Source organism: Myxine glutinosa, chromosome 1 (assembly GCF_964187855.1).
Source record: "Myxine glutinosa chromosome 1, kmMyxGlut1.1, whole genome shotgun sequence".
NCBI lineage: Eukaryota > Metazoa > Chordata > Myxini > Myxiniformes > Myxinidae > Myxine > Myxine glutinosa.
The window spans coordinates 16,546,991-16,559,415 of record NC_136261.1 but is presented as its reverse complement, the minus strand read 5'-3'; the positions used below and the strand labels follow the sequence as shown (position 1 = coordinate 16,559,415).

Genomic DNA, 12,425 nt, shown 5'->3' with positions numbered 1-12,425 from the left:
GGGCGCATGGATGGGGGTTGGGGGATGGATGGGGGTGGGGTGGATGGATGGATGGGGGGAGGGATGGATGGGGTTAGGGTCGGGGAGTGCAGATCTCGAAACACAAAGGTTATATGTCAGACACATTCTGTTTTATTGTAGAAGTGTGTGTACCATATACAGTTGTGGCCAAAAATATTGGCACCCTTGCACTTTTTAAAAATAATGCACCAAACAAGATCTGTAAAACAATCATTTGAAGGGATTTTTCATAATGGAGAGAAAGGGCCAACATTATGATTATAGCCGGCGAAGCCCGTGTTGTGAATGAGCGCATACGTATTATGTTGAAAAGCCAGATTTTGCTGGATCCCTTGAGAATTTCGAAGCTTTGACGCACCAAATCGCTCAATTGAGGCCGCCGTCTTGCGGATGTGGAAGTATGCATAACAAATTGAAAAAGTTCAATAGGAGTTTGTTTCACCCGTATTTTTTTGATTCACAATCTTATGCACCTCTAATTTGTAATTTAAATACTTTAAGACCAACCTCGGCCCGCACGGTCCTGGTTATCTTCAACGAAAATCGTCACCAGAAACCGGAACCAATGAGATTCGAGCATTTGAAAAAATATTTCAAAAACCAAATCACTCAATGGAGGCCGCCATCTTCCGGATGCGGAAGTATGCATAAAAAAATTGCGAAAAAGTTCAATAGGAGGTTGTTTTACCTGTCTTTTTTTGATTCACAATCTAATGCACCTCTAATTTGTAATTAAAATACTTTTTTTTTTTTCTCTTTTTTTTTGTATACTGAATCAAGAGCTAATATTTACTTCACAAACAAATCAACCAGACAAACAAAATATATAAAAAGAGGGAGCGGAAAACAATATGGGGAGAGAAGGGGAAGCACACAAACACAACATTTGATCGAGTAGTTGATTGAGGCATGCTTATGTAACTTGACTGTCTTTTCCTGACTGACTGTCTTTCCCTCGTGGTCCCCCTGTACTGTCTTTCCCTCGTGGTCCCCCTGTACTGTCTTTCCCTCGTGGTCCCCCTGTGCTGTCTTTCCCTCGTGGTCCCCCTGTGCTGTCTTTCCCTCGTGGTCCCCCTGTGCTGTCTTTCCCTCGTGGTCCCCCTGTGCTGTCTTTCCCTCGTGTCCCCCTGTGCTGTCTTTCCCTCGCGGTCCCCCTGTGCTGTCTTTCCCTCGCGGTCCCCCTGTACTGTCTTTCCCTCGCGGTGCCCCTGTGCTGTCTTTCCCTCGCGGTGCCCCTGTGCTGTCTTTCCCTCGCGGTCCCCCTGTACTGTCTTTCCCTCGCGGTCCCCCTGTGCTGTCTTTCCCTCGCGGTCCCCCTGTGCTGTCTTTCCCTCGCGGTCCCCCTGTACTGTCTTTCCCTCGCGGTCCCCCTGTACTGTCTTTCCCTCGCGGTTGTCAGCTCTTTCACGAGCCTCGATTCAGTATACAAAAAAAAAAAAAAAAAGTGGGAAGGGGGAGGGGCCCACACGGGCCCTGGTTATCTTCAACGAAAATCGTCACCAAACACCGGAACCAATGAGATTCGAGCATTTGAAAAAATATTAAAAAAACCAAATCACTCAATGGAGGCCGCCATCTTCCGGATGCGGAAGTATGCATAACAAATTGAAAAAAGTTCAATAGGAGTTTGTTTCACCCGTCTTTGTTTGATTCACATTCTTATGCACCTCTAATTTGTAATTAAAATACTTTAAGACCAACCTCGTTCCCCGGGCCCGCACGGGCCTGGTTATCTTCAACGAAAATCGTCACCAATTACCGGAACCAATGAGATTCGAGCATTTGAAAAAATATTTCAAAAAAGCTTTTTCCACATTCCGGACGCTGAAAACGGCGCCAAATATTCTAAAATTGACGAATTGTTTTTTAGAAATCTCGCGGCCGTAGGGGATAGTTTTTCACGGCCGGAAATATCCGAAGTTGAGACGGAATTCACCGAATTAATCAAGAAGGAAATTTTATAAATTTTAATCTCATCCAGAATGCAAATGGTGTCATTTTGAACTAGGTACGGTACCTACTACACCTACCTACAACCAACTACCTAACCTGCTGATGCCAGGTGATGGGTCAAATAGTGCCAAGAGGCTTTGGCTTCGCCGGCTCATTGCGGCTTTGCAGTCGGTACTATCGTACACATCACGTGTCTATCAGAGAGTTGTGGATGGATGATGACGACACGAGGGGGATGAGATGTCGTCATGTGACATTCAACGTATATGATAATTCACACCCGCTTCGGCCCATTTCATTGATTTGGCTTCGGAACCGCAATCGTTCTGTTTTGAACTCCTCTCCCCCCGAGTTTGTGATAATTTCGCTAATCTGGGTAAACTACTATCGATTACGTAGAGGACATTCACACTTTCAACCTCGTTATAAAAATGTTTTGTCGGACAGCAGGAACATGGACAAAAAAATTCGTGCGATGTTTGACGTCATCAAAATCAACATCAATTTACCCGAAGGAGAGTAAGTTGTTGTTTTAAAATTTCTAGAAGTTTAAATTTATTTATTTTCCTTCACCTCTGCGGAATTTGGTGATAATTGATCGACTTGTATGTATTTTTTAATGATCTGAAAATGGAAAGTTTCAGCCGGTTATGAAAAAAACCCATCACATCCGGTAATGAAAAGAGGAACATCACATCCGGTAATGAAAAAAAACCGATCACATCCGGTAATGGGAAAAAGCAACATCACATCCGGTCATAAAGGATACATCACATCCGGTATTGGGGCCTCTGGTGAATTTTCATTTGCATCCCGGTTTTCGGCGTGCGATCTTCGTCATAAAAACAGGATTATCATTGCTTTTTTTCGTAAGTTTGGCGTTACAATGGAAGTTTAAAAGGTTATAATTGTTATTCATAGGTATTTTAGTAAAATGATGCATTTATAACGTGGATGACTGAGGGTTTTATTTGCTTGTTTTATCGCTTCGATCGCTGACTGATCGAGGCCTGTGCAGCAGGGACGGTTAGCCGTAATCGATATCTCTCGATATTGCTTTATTCTGTCAATATTGCAATATTGAATTGGTTCATTATGAAGTATAAATGAAGTCATTAAAATGTATATCTCATGGGCTTTGTTCACTGAAGGTTTTATTTAAATATTTCAGGTGTTAAGGAAGTTATTGCACTTCGAAACACTAAACACCTGAATTTGGGCCACAAGTCTTCACATTTAACTCGATGTTAAACAAAGGCCCAAAAATGGGCTGTTTTCACATTTTAAAATATTGATAATTTCCTAAATATTAACCCTGGAACAAGGATTTATATGGCATTTTAATGTAGTTTTGTAGCTCAGAGATGGGAAAGTGACAAGAACAAGGTGATTCGATTTCGGTTCAGGTCGGAATCCAGATCCGGCCCATCAGTGGATACAAAACGTGATCTGCTTGTCCTGGCGGAGGTTTGTGCGCTACCGAGTGGTGTTCTACTTCGTCACGTGTGAAACATCCTGGTGTTGGCTTCATGGTTCATGTGGCTCACTTAAGATCTTCGGGTCACGTCGTTAAAATAACACCAGGTCGGTTGACTCAGCCTGTCATTTTCTTGATGAAACAGGGTATTATAACATGTTACATCAGGTCATTGAAAGGTTCAGAACATGCATGATATTATAACGTGTGAGATCAGGTCATTGAAAGGATCAGAACACGCATGATATTATAACATGTTACATCAGGTCATTGAAAGGATCAGAACATGCATGATATTATAACATGTGAGATCAGGTCATTGAAAGGTTCAGAACATGCATGATATTATAACATGTTAGATCACGTCATTGAAAGGTTCAGAACATGCACGATATTATAACATGTTAAATCGGGTCATTGAAAGCATCAGAACATGTAAAAAAATTATAACACTGGCATGGGCACCCGGGGGAATACCATGGGCATGGATGTGTGTGACATTTGCACATCTTGATTTTGATGCTGCACATTCAGTTAGACAAAATCCACAAATCATCATTAGCAGATCCACAAATGATGTAATCTACACTATGTATTTACCTTACATAATATGCTACCCCTCACTCATCTCCTCTCCCCTCACTCATATCTCCCACCCCCCCCACCCCCCTCTCCCCTGTCACTCCAGTCCTGTCTCCCCTTCAATCCCCTCCAAGTCCTCCTCACACCTCTTCCCTTTACTCCTCTCTCCTCACTCCTTTCCAAATCCTCCTCACTTGTCTCTTCCCTTTACTCCTCTCCACCACTCACTCCCTTCCAACTCCTCCCCACTCTTCACTTACCTTTACTCCTCTCCACTCTCCTCTCCGCTTTCCTCCTCTCACCTCACTCTCTTCCAACTCTTCCCCACTGCTCTCCTCTCTTCACTTTACTCCTCTCCACCACTCACTCCCTTCCAACTCCTCCCCACTCCTCACTTCCCTTTACTCCTCTCCACCATTCTCTCCGGCGGTTCCAATCGAGCAGGTATGCCAAATATTAGAGGTAATTGAACTTTTCTCTTGGAGCAACACAATGTAAAGCCGCCCCCTTGTCCTGTTCATTCATTTGTGAAATGTTTTGCAGAACAGTACACTCATGGTGACGTCATCGTCAATGCACTCGGCTCGTAATGATGATCTTCAACAATATTATCCGATGCTTCATCCGGATTCATTGCAGCTGTTCTTGTATATGTTTACTGAGCACACAATACCTTCCAATGTCTTTGTTGCTCAACATCTCGTGCAAGTCTGTGTTCACATTCATTGGCGGTCTCATTCTGTTCCGTCATTCTTTTATTCATTTTGGAAATAGCAGTTACAAACGCATTGTGTAATTGTGAGCATGATTAAGTGGCAACACATAAACTATGGCGACACTCTCCCCATGTGCAGAGTACCTCATTGTAACTTTTTATTGTGACTACGTCGAAAGAATGAAACATTCCGACTATATAAAGAATACAGCTCAAATCGAAACGGCCCTGGGGAAAAAGTCTTTTGGGTGGTGTATAAGAACAATACCTTCGCACCTTTCTGTCGAGCGAATACCAAAGTTACTATTTTCGTTACAGCATACAAAATGACATATTTAAAATTAAACATTTCAAATAAACTTTAAAATGTACATGCACATAGCTTATAAAATAAGAACGAAAAAATATCTCAGCAATTTACTGTCTGTTTATTTATTTACTTCACATCTGTGAATTACATGTCCATGCACACGTGAAATTGAGTTTATTATGAATTCTGCATGTGAACACTATTGATTCAGCCTTGAAAACTCGTGCGAAAACAACAAAAATAATTATTGAAGATTTCACGATTTTATTTCCTCTAGCTGTGAAACGCATCTTCTTTGGGCGGTGTATAATCTCTCTGAACGAAACAGGCATTACCTGGTTTCCTTTGCTTGAGTTGTAATCAAAATGTACCTTTGTTTCTTCAAAAAGTCAATTATGATCGAAGACGTGTTGATTCAGTCTTAAAATGCACATCAGAGGCCGATGGACCCCATGACTCTTCTTCATTTTTAAACTTGAATGTATCGAAAACGTTTCACTTTACAAAGTAAAAATATATTAAAACCAAACGTTATTAATACATATTGTGTTCCATCGTTAGTTTCCATTAGCATGTACATTTGTGAAGTACTGTATTGTTTAATACCATGGTTAGAAAAGAGTCGACTCGCTTTAAACAAACTCTGTATATACACACCCCAGGAATATGTATATCTATATAATTTGACTTTGGTTCAATCCCGAACTTCAGAAATCAGTCGCTGTACTTTTACAAAGTAATGATATAAATAACGAAGCCCTGGGAACGTTCTTTCCTCTCCTTCCCCGTGCCCACAAGTCAACACATTCAAAAACGGCTGTTGGAATGCATTTCACCGGTTTTCTCAACTTTAGCCGAAACTGAGACAACTTTAGCTATCCTAGCGACTGTGATGGTGAATTAGAGTCGAGATAAAGCCGTGAGGGACTCTCAATGAACTTTATGTTGCAGGCCTTTGAAAATGCATTTCGTTCTATAAACGGTAACTTTCATCGAATTTTCTTCCCGTTTTTTGCAACCGAGTCTAAAACCATGTTAGCGACTGTGAAAAATGAAACGAGAGATCGAATTAGTCGATAAAAAGCCATGAGAGAGAGCAAGATACAGCGGGCCGAACAAAAGAGGCCTCAAAGCCGTGTGAGGAAAGAAAATGGTGGTGATATGTTTTTGGAGCCCCTTCCAGAATGGGTGGAGCTACTCCCTCGACGGAGGAGGCCACACCCACGGACAGACTCACAGACAATCACCCACAGAGAATATTTTATGGACTAGTGGGGTCACCTGTGGTAATCCCACAGGCATGAACGTGTGTGACATTTGGACATCTTCGTTTAGATGCTGCACCTGCACATTCAGTTTTACAAAATGATGACTGGCAATTTATCTGATCCACAAATGATGCAATCCACACAATGTATTTACTTTACATAATATGTTACCCCTCACTCATCTCCTCCTCCTCATTCATCTCTCCCCCCTCTCCCCCGGCAATCCATTCCCCTCTCCCCCGTCAATCCATTCCTCTCTCCCCCGTCAATCCATTCCTCTCTCCCCCGTCAATCCATTCCTCTCTCCCCCGTCAATCCATTCCTCTCTCCCCCGCCAATCCATTCCTCTCTCCCCCGTCAATCCATTCCTCTCTCCCCCGTCAATACATTCCTCTCTCCCCCGTCAATACATTCCTCTCTCCCCTCAATCCTCACTCCCCTCAATCCTCTCTCCCCTCAATCCTCTCCAACTCCTCCCCACTCCTCTCTTCGCTTTACTCCTATCCCCTCACTCCCTTCCAACTCCTCACTCCGCTCTTCCCTTTACTCCTCTCCAACACTCACTCAGTGGGTCACACACGCACACGGGGGAGAGTGGGGCACGCACACGCACACGGGGGAGAGTGGGGCACGCACACGCACACGGGGGAGAGTGGGGCACGCACACGCACACGGGGGAGAGTGGGGCACGCACACGCACACGGGGGAGAGTGGGGCACGCACACGCACACGGGGGAGAGTGGGGCACGCACACGGGGGAGAGTGGGGCACGCACACGCACACGGGGGAGAGTGGGGCACGCACACGGGGGAGAGTGGGGCACGCACACGGGGGAGAGTGGGTCACACACGGGGGAGAGTGGGTCACACACAGGGGGAGAGTGGGTCACACACGGGGGAGAGTGGGCCACACACGGGGGAGAGTGGGCCACACACGGGGGTGAGTGGGCCACACATGCACACAGGGGAGAGTGGGCCACACATGCACACGGGGGAGAGTGGGCCACACATGCACACGGGGGATAGTGGGCCACATGGGTAGAGTGGGCCACACACGCGCACACGTGGGAGATTGGGCCACACGCGCACATGGGGGAGAGTGGGCCGCACACAGGGGAGAGTGGGGCGCACATGGCGGAGTGGGCCGCGCACACGTGGGAGAGTGGGCCACATACGCGCACACATGGGAGAGTGGGCCACACACGTGGGAGAGTGGGCCACACATGCGCACATGGGGGAGAGTGGGCCACGCACACGTGGGAGAGTGGACCACACACGCGCACACATGGGAGAGTGGGCCACACGTGGGAGAGTGGGCCACACACGCGCACACGTGAGAGAGTGGGCCGCACACGGGGGAGAGTGGGCCACACACGCGCACATGGGGGAGAGTGGGCCACGCACGCCCGCACGGGGGAGAGTGGGCCACGCACGCGCGCACGGGGGAGAGTGGGCCACGCACGCGCGCACGGGGGAGAGTGGGCCACGCACGCGCACACGGGGGAGAGTGGGCCACGCACGCGCACACGGGGGAGAGTGGGCCACGCACGCGCACACGGGGGAGAGTGGGCCACGCACGCGCACACGGGGGAGAGTGGGCCACGCACACGCACACGGGGGAGAGTGGGCCACGCACGCGCACACGGGGGAGAGTGGGGCATGCACTCGCACACGAGGGAGAGTGGGCCACACATGCGCACGCGGCGGAGAGGGGCTCACACGGGGGAGAGTGGGCCACACACGCGCACAAAGGGGAGAGTCGTCCCCATACAGACGGACCCCAAATTGCGTATTTTAGTATGATAATTAAAATAAACTAGGGCATGCCCGTACGTGGGTGCAATGCCCGTACGTGGGTACGTGGGTACGTGGGTGCGAGTACGGTGACAATCCCCCCCCCTCTATTTACATGAAATGGTTTGGTCCATGAAATGTTTTGGTCCATTCGCAACTCCAAAGCGAACGGCGAACGCTTTACATGAAATGGTTTGGTCCATGAAATGTTTTGGTCCATTCGCAACGCCAAAGCGAACGGCGAACTGCTTGCGAGTACAGTGACAATCCCCCCCCCCCCCCCTCTATTTACATGAAATGGTTTTAATTAGTTTTAAAACATAGTTTAACGCCAACATAGCGGCAACATAGTTTGCCAACGTGAAATAAATGAATACGCTCTCAAATGTGCCGTCCGAGGCAGAGTCTGTTCGCCACGTTCGGCACACGTGATAACTCGCTGCTCTCTGATTGGTTGAATCGTTTTTTGGACATAGCTCGGTAACTACTTGTCCGATTAATATGAAACCTTGAAAAGGCACATCCTCGGGTCCCCAGCAATATACCTGGCAAGTTTCAAGTATATCGGACCGGTAGTTGTCGAGAAACAGCGGTCGCATACACACACACACACACACAGACAGAGATTAGTGGAATTATAGATAGATGCATTTCCCCATTTGTATTATCCAAATGAAATTGCATCGTTTTGGTGGATGAAATTGGTTTGCTGTTGAAGTGGCTCAGCATAAATGGCGGAATGGTCTCCTCCAGTTTACTCTGGGTTTATTTTTGTCTCTGTAAATAAAAACTCGCATTCATTAGATCCTGATTGGTAATAAAACTTACAACAGGGGACACAGTTGGTGAACAAACTGGATACAAAAGCCTGTATTTATTGGATAATAATTGATTGGATTGTCCATGGAAATAAATCACAAAATTTCCAAACAGAGTAAGGAAAATATCATGTATAACTTTTCTGTGATTAACATGAGCATTGTATGCTTGGCAGGTCATCAGTGAAATGGAGAGCTTCTTGAAATGGCTCCAATCACAAGGTCTGAGAGCAGAAACAGCCCAAGCAGTGATCGACAAGCTTGGAATTGAGGATGAGAAGGTTATTCGAGCTTGTACGGAGTCGGATTCATTGCGGGAGGAGCTCCTCACTCTCTCCAAAGAGAAATTTCAATTTGCAATGTATGCTGACTTCTGTAAATTTATGAATTCTTTTTTAAAGCCGCAAGATGTCCAGATTGCAGGTTCTTCTCTGTTGGGAAGTATTTTCGTCAACTTGGATAATGTTATTCGGGAACTTTCCAGTTTCTGCCAAAACTTTGTTAGATTCCAAAAGGTAAAGCTGGTAAATTTTCCTGGAGTCTCTGGAATCGGGTTCAGTGATGTCTGCAGCCTCCACTCTCAGGATGATGGATTAAGACCCACGTCTGGTATGTGACTTTTTTTTTTTACATGTCAACAAATATCTTGATCTTCTACCATTGCTTTTTAAAAATTCTTTAAACTTTTATAATCTCTTTTGAGAGAGACTGCAGTTTTGTTATGTCTAATATGAATGGATTTTTGATGTATGGTACAAAGTCAATTTTGATGGGATTGTGACCAAACTTGGCTAAAATTATATTTTGTGTGATGGAACTTAAGTTTGTTCACGGCATTAAAAAAAAATCGAGGTCTCAAAGGTCTACCGGGGGTTAAAGTCGGTCCAGTTTTGACCCAATCCAGCCCCCCAAAGTGGACTACCGGGGGGTCAACGGTAAGGGTAAGTGTGGGATCAAATTGGGTCCAGGTTTGATCCCCTAAAATAAATATCTTCTGAAATTGCTCGCCTCATGAGAGAACAAGGTGATGGACCAAAAAATATTGTTATGGATGTTCAAAAATATCCTTCAAAATCAACTATTAGACTTAAAAATAATTATAAAGTTGATTTCATGATTGATAATGAATTTCGAGAGTTATTGGGTTTCTCCTCAAAAAAGATTGAATTGAACGGGACGTTTTACAGTGATGTTATTCAAATATCATCTGGTATAAATTCGATGTTAATTTACTGTGATTTGATTGATGGTGCAAGAAATAAATACGATGGTTATTGTGAGGAAATACGAGTTGGGAAAATATAAAATAAATACGAAAGATGTGGATGGGATGTTCCTTTCACCGTACTGTAGCACAATGGGTTGTTCACGGCATTAAAAAGATCGAGGTCTCAAAGGTCTACCGGGGGTTAAAGTTGGTCCAGGCTTGACCCAACCCAGCCCCCCAAAGTGGAACTACCGGGAGGTTAAAGGTGAGTGGAAGTGGGGGATCAAATTGGGTCAAGTTTTGGTGGAGGGGGGGGGGGGGGAGGACGGAGGGGTGAGGAAGGGAGGAAGGGAGTGCGGAGAGTGGAAGGGGGAGGGGAAAGATGTACTACATATACCTCTTCTGTGGGGACGGGGTAGGGGGGGGGGGGGCAGGATGAGAATGAGAAAAAATGTATCTGTGCAAGGAGTGCTTTAACCTCAGTGTTTCTCGAGTAAAAAGGAAATTGTAATACCCTCTGCCACCATCACCAGGTCGCGCTACATGGTACACATTTACATGGAGAATTTATGCCCCTTTTCTGGTCCCCCACACCCCCGCTTTCAGCCGCGGCCACATCGGCTATGTTACCCCCCAGACAAAGTTGTATTTCTATTTGTACTCCGATTACAGTAAAAAAGCATTTATAGCTGGAGGACCCGACGTTGTTCAAGCGAAAAAGAAACATTAACATCTTTGAAATGAGGGCAAATATAATGGAAAAGCAATTACATCCAAATCATTATTCATCGCAAATGTCAAATCATAATTTTACCTTTTTGTTGAATATATGCTGGTGAATATGCATTTCATCACGTTTCTGTGTTATGATGACGCTCAGGAAGAAGAAGAAGCCTTACTACCAACTTCGTACAATTCTGGAGTTGTTTGATTTATTTGTGTTCAAATGTTGGCGAATTGTTTTGTATTTATTTATGTGAATGTATTTGTATATAATTATAACTGTCATTAATCAAAAAGGCTTATGCACTATATAGCGATATTATTGTTATTTTTTTGAAAATCCAAAAAAACGAACTTCAAAAAAAAAAAAAAAAAAAAAAAAATATATATATATATATATATAAAGGAGGTGTGTGTGTGTGTGTGTGTGTGTGTGTGTGTGTGTGTGTGTGTGTGTGTGTGTGTGTGTGTGTGTGTGTGTGTGTGTGTGTGTGTGTGTGTGTGTGTGTGTGTCTGGATGTCCGCTTATAACTCAAGAACTACACATCGGAGAAAAGTTTTAGACAGATTCGGAATCAGCATAAAATCCCGGTGGTTTTAGGCTACGTTTTATTTTAATATCAATGGTTTAAAAAAACCGCGCCAGCTGCAATTGCATGGTGTAGTTTGTGGCGGCGCGAGACGTTCGGGGTGTATTGCAATGGTTTGTCGGGTTTGGCTGTGGGTCCAGAATCGCTCCCATTTCCTTATGTTCTTCCACTTTTATTTTGATTCTTCTGTTACAACGCCTTCCTTATCTACCTTATATCCCCCCGACGAGGCCTCTACATAATTTCATGCGGCAGAATTTCGTGCATTTTGAGTGAAAGAAGTGAGATGAGGTTGTAGGAGGAAGAAGAGGCGCGGGCACTGTGGAGGCCTCGATCGTGAGTGGAAATGGCGGGAATTGCGTTTGTATCGCAAAGTAAAGGATCTGCATTCATTTCTGAACTTGCATTGGTGGATTGTTGTACATCTGCATTATTTTTCATAAAAAAACTTTATGTTGAACTTGAAGTCTCCAAGCACGGACTATATATATAGCCCTCATTGAGGTAAAAATAAAAGTAAAAAGCCTGCTATCGCTTGCCAAGCTAGCCGTTCCCCCCTCCACTCCCCCTCACCTCCCCTCCTCCCCTCCCCCTCCCCATCCCCCTTCACCTCCCCCCCCCCCCCCGTTCCCCTCCTCTCCCCCCTCCCCTCCCTTCCCCTGCCCAGCAATTCCGGGTACTTCCCATGGCCAGCTGTACGTGGGCTGCTCGAGGGTTGGAAAACCAAGCAATCTTTATGTCTTGGCACGAAGAAAGAAAAGCAGAAATGTTGTATACCAAGAGGTTTTGAGAAATTGAAAATTGACAAAACGTCATGTAGGAAATGTACTGTGATATTGCTCTAAAATATGCATGTTCTTTTCATCATATATTTGTATTATTCTTATTCAACCCGGGCGAAGCCGGGTACCTCAGCTAGTATATATATATATATATATATATATATATATATATATATATATATATAT

At 44.9% G+C, this 12,425-nt stretch overlaps 1 long non-coding RNA gene across 2 annotated transcripts in view; it reads left to right on the top strand.

The window, feature by feature from the left end:
- The first annotated feature begins 2,741 nt into the window (after positions 1-2,741).
- The window catches only part of LOC137421495 (uncharacterized), a 266,707-nt gene continuing 257,023 nt past the window's right edge, over positions 2,742-12,425 (top strand). The window contains exons 1-2 of one of the 2 annotated variants that reach the window (XR_013624628.1): positions 2,742-2,843; positions 9,114-9,546. This is a non-coding gene — a long non-coding RNA (uncharacterized LOC137421495). Of the gene's footprint in view, positions 2,844-9,113; positions 10,264-12,425 lie in introns of those variants that run through there. The other variant, XR_013624630.1, reaches the window with a different exon arrangement.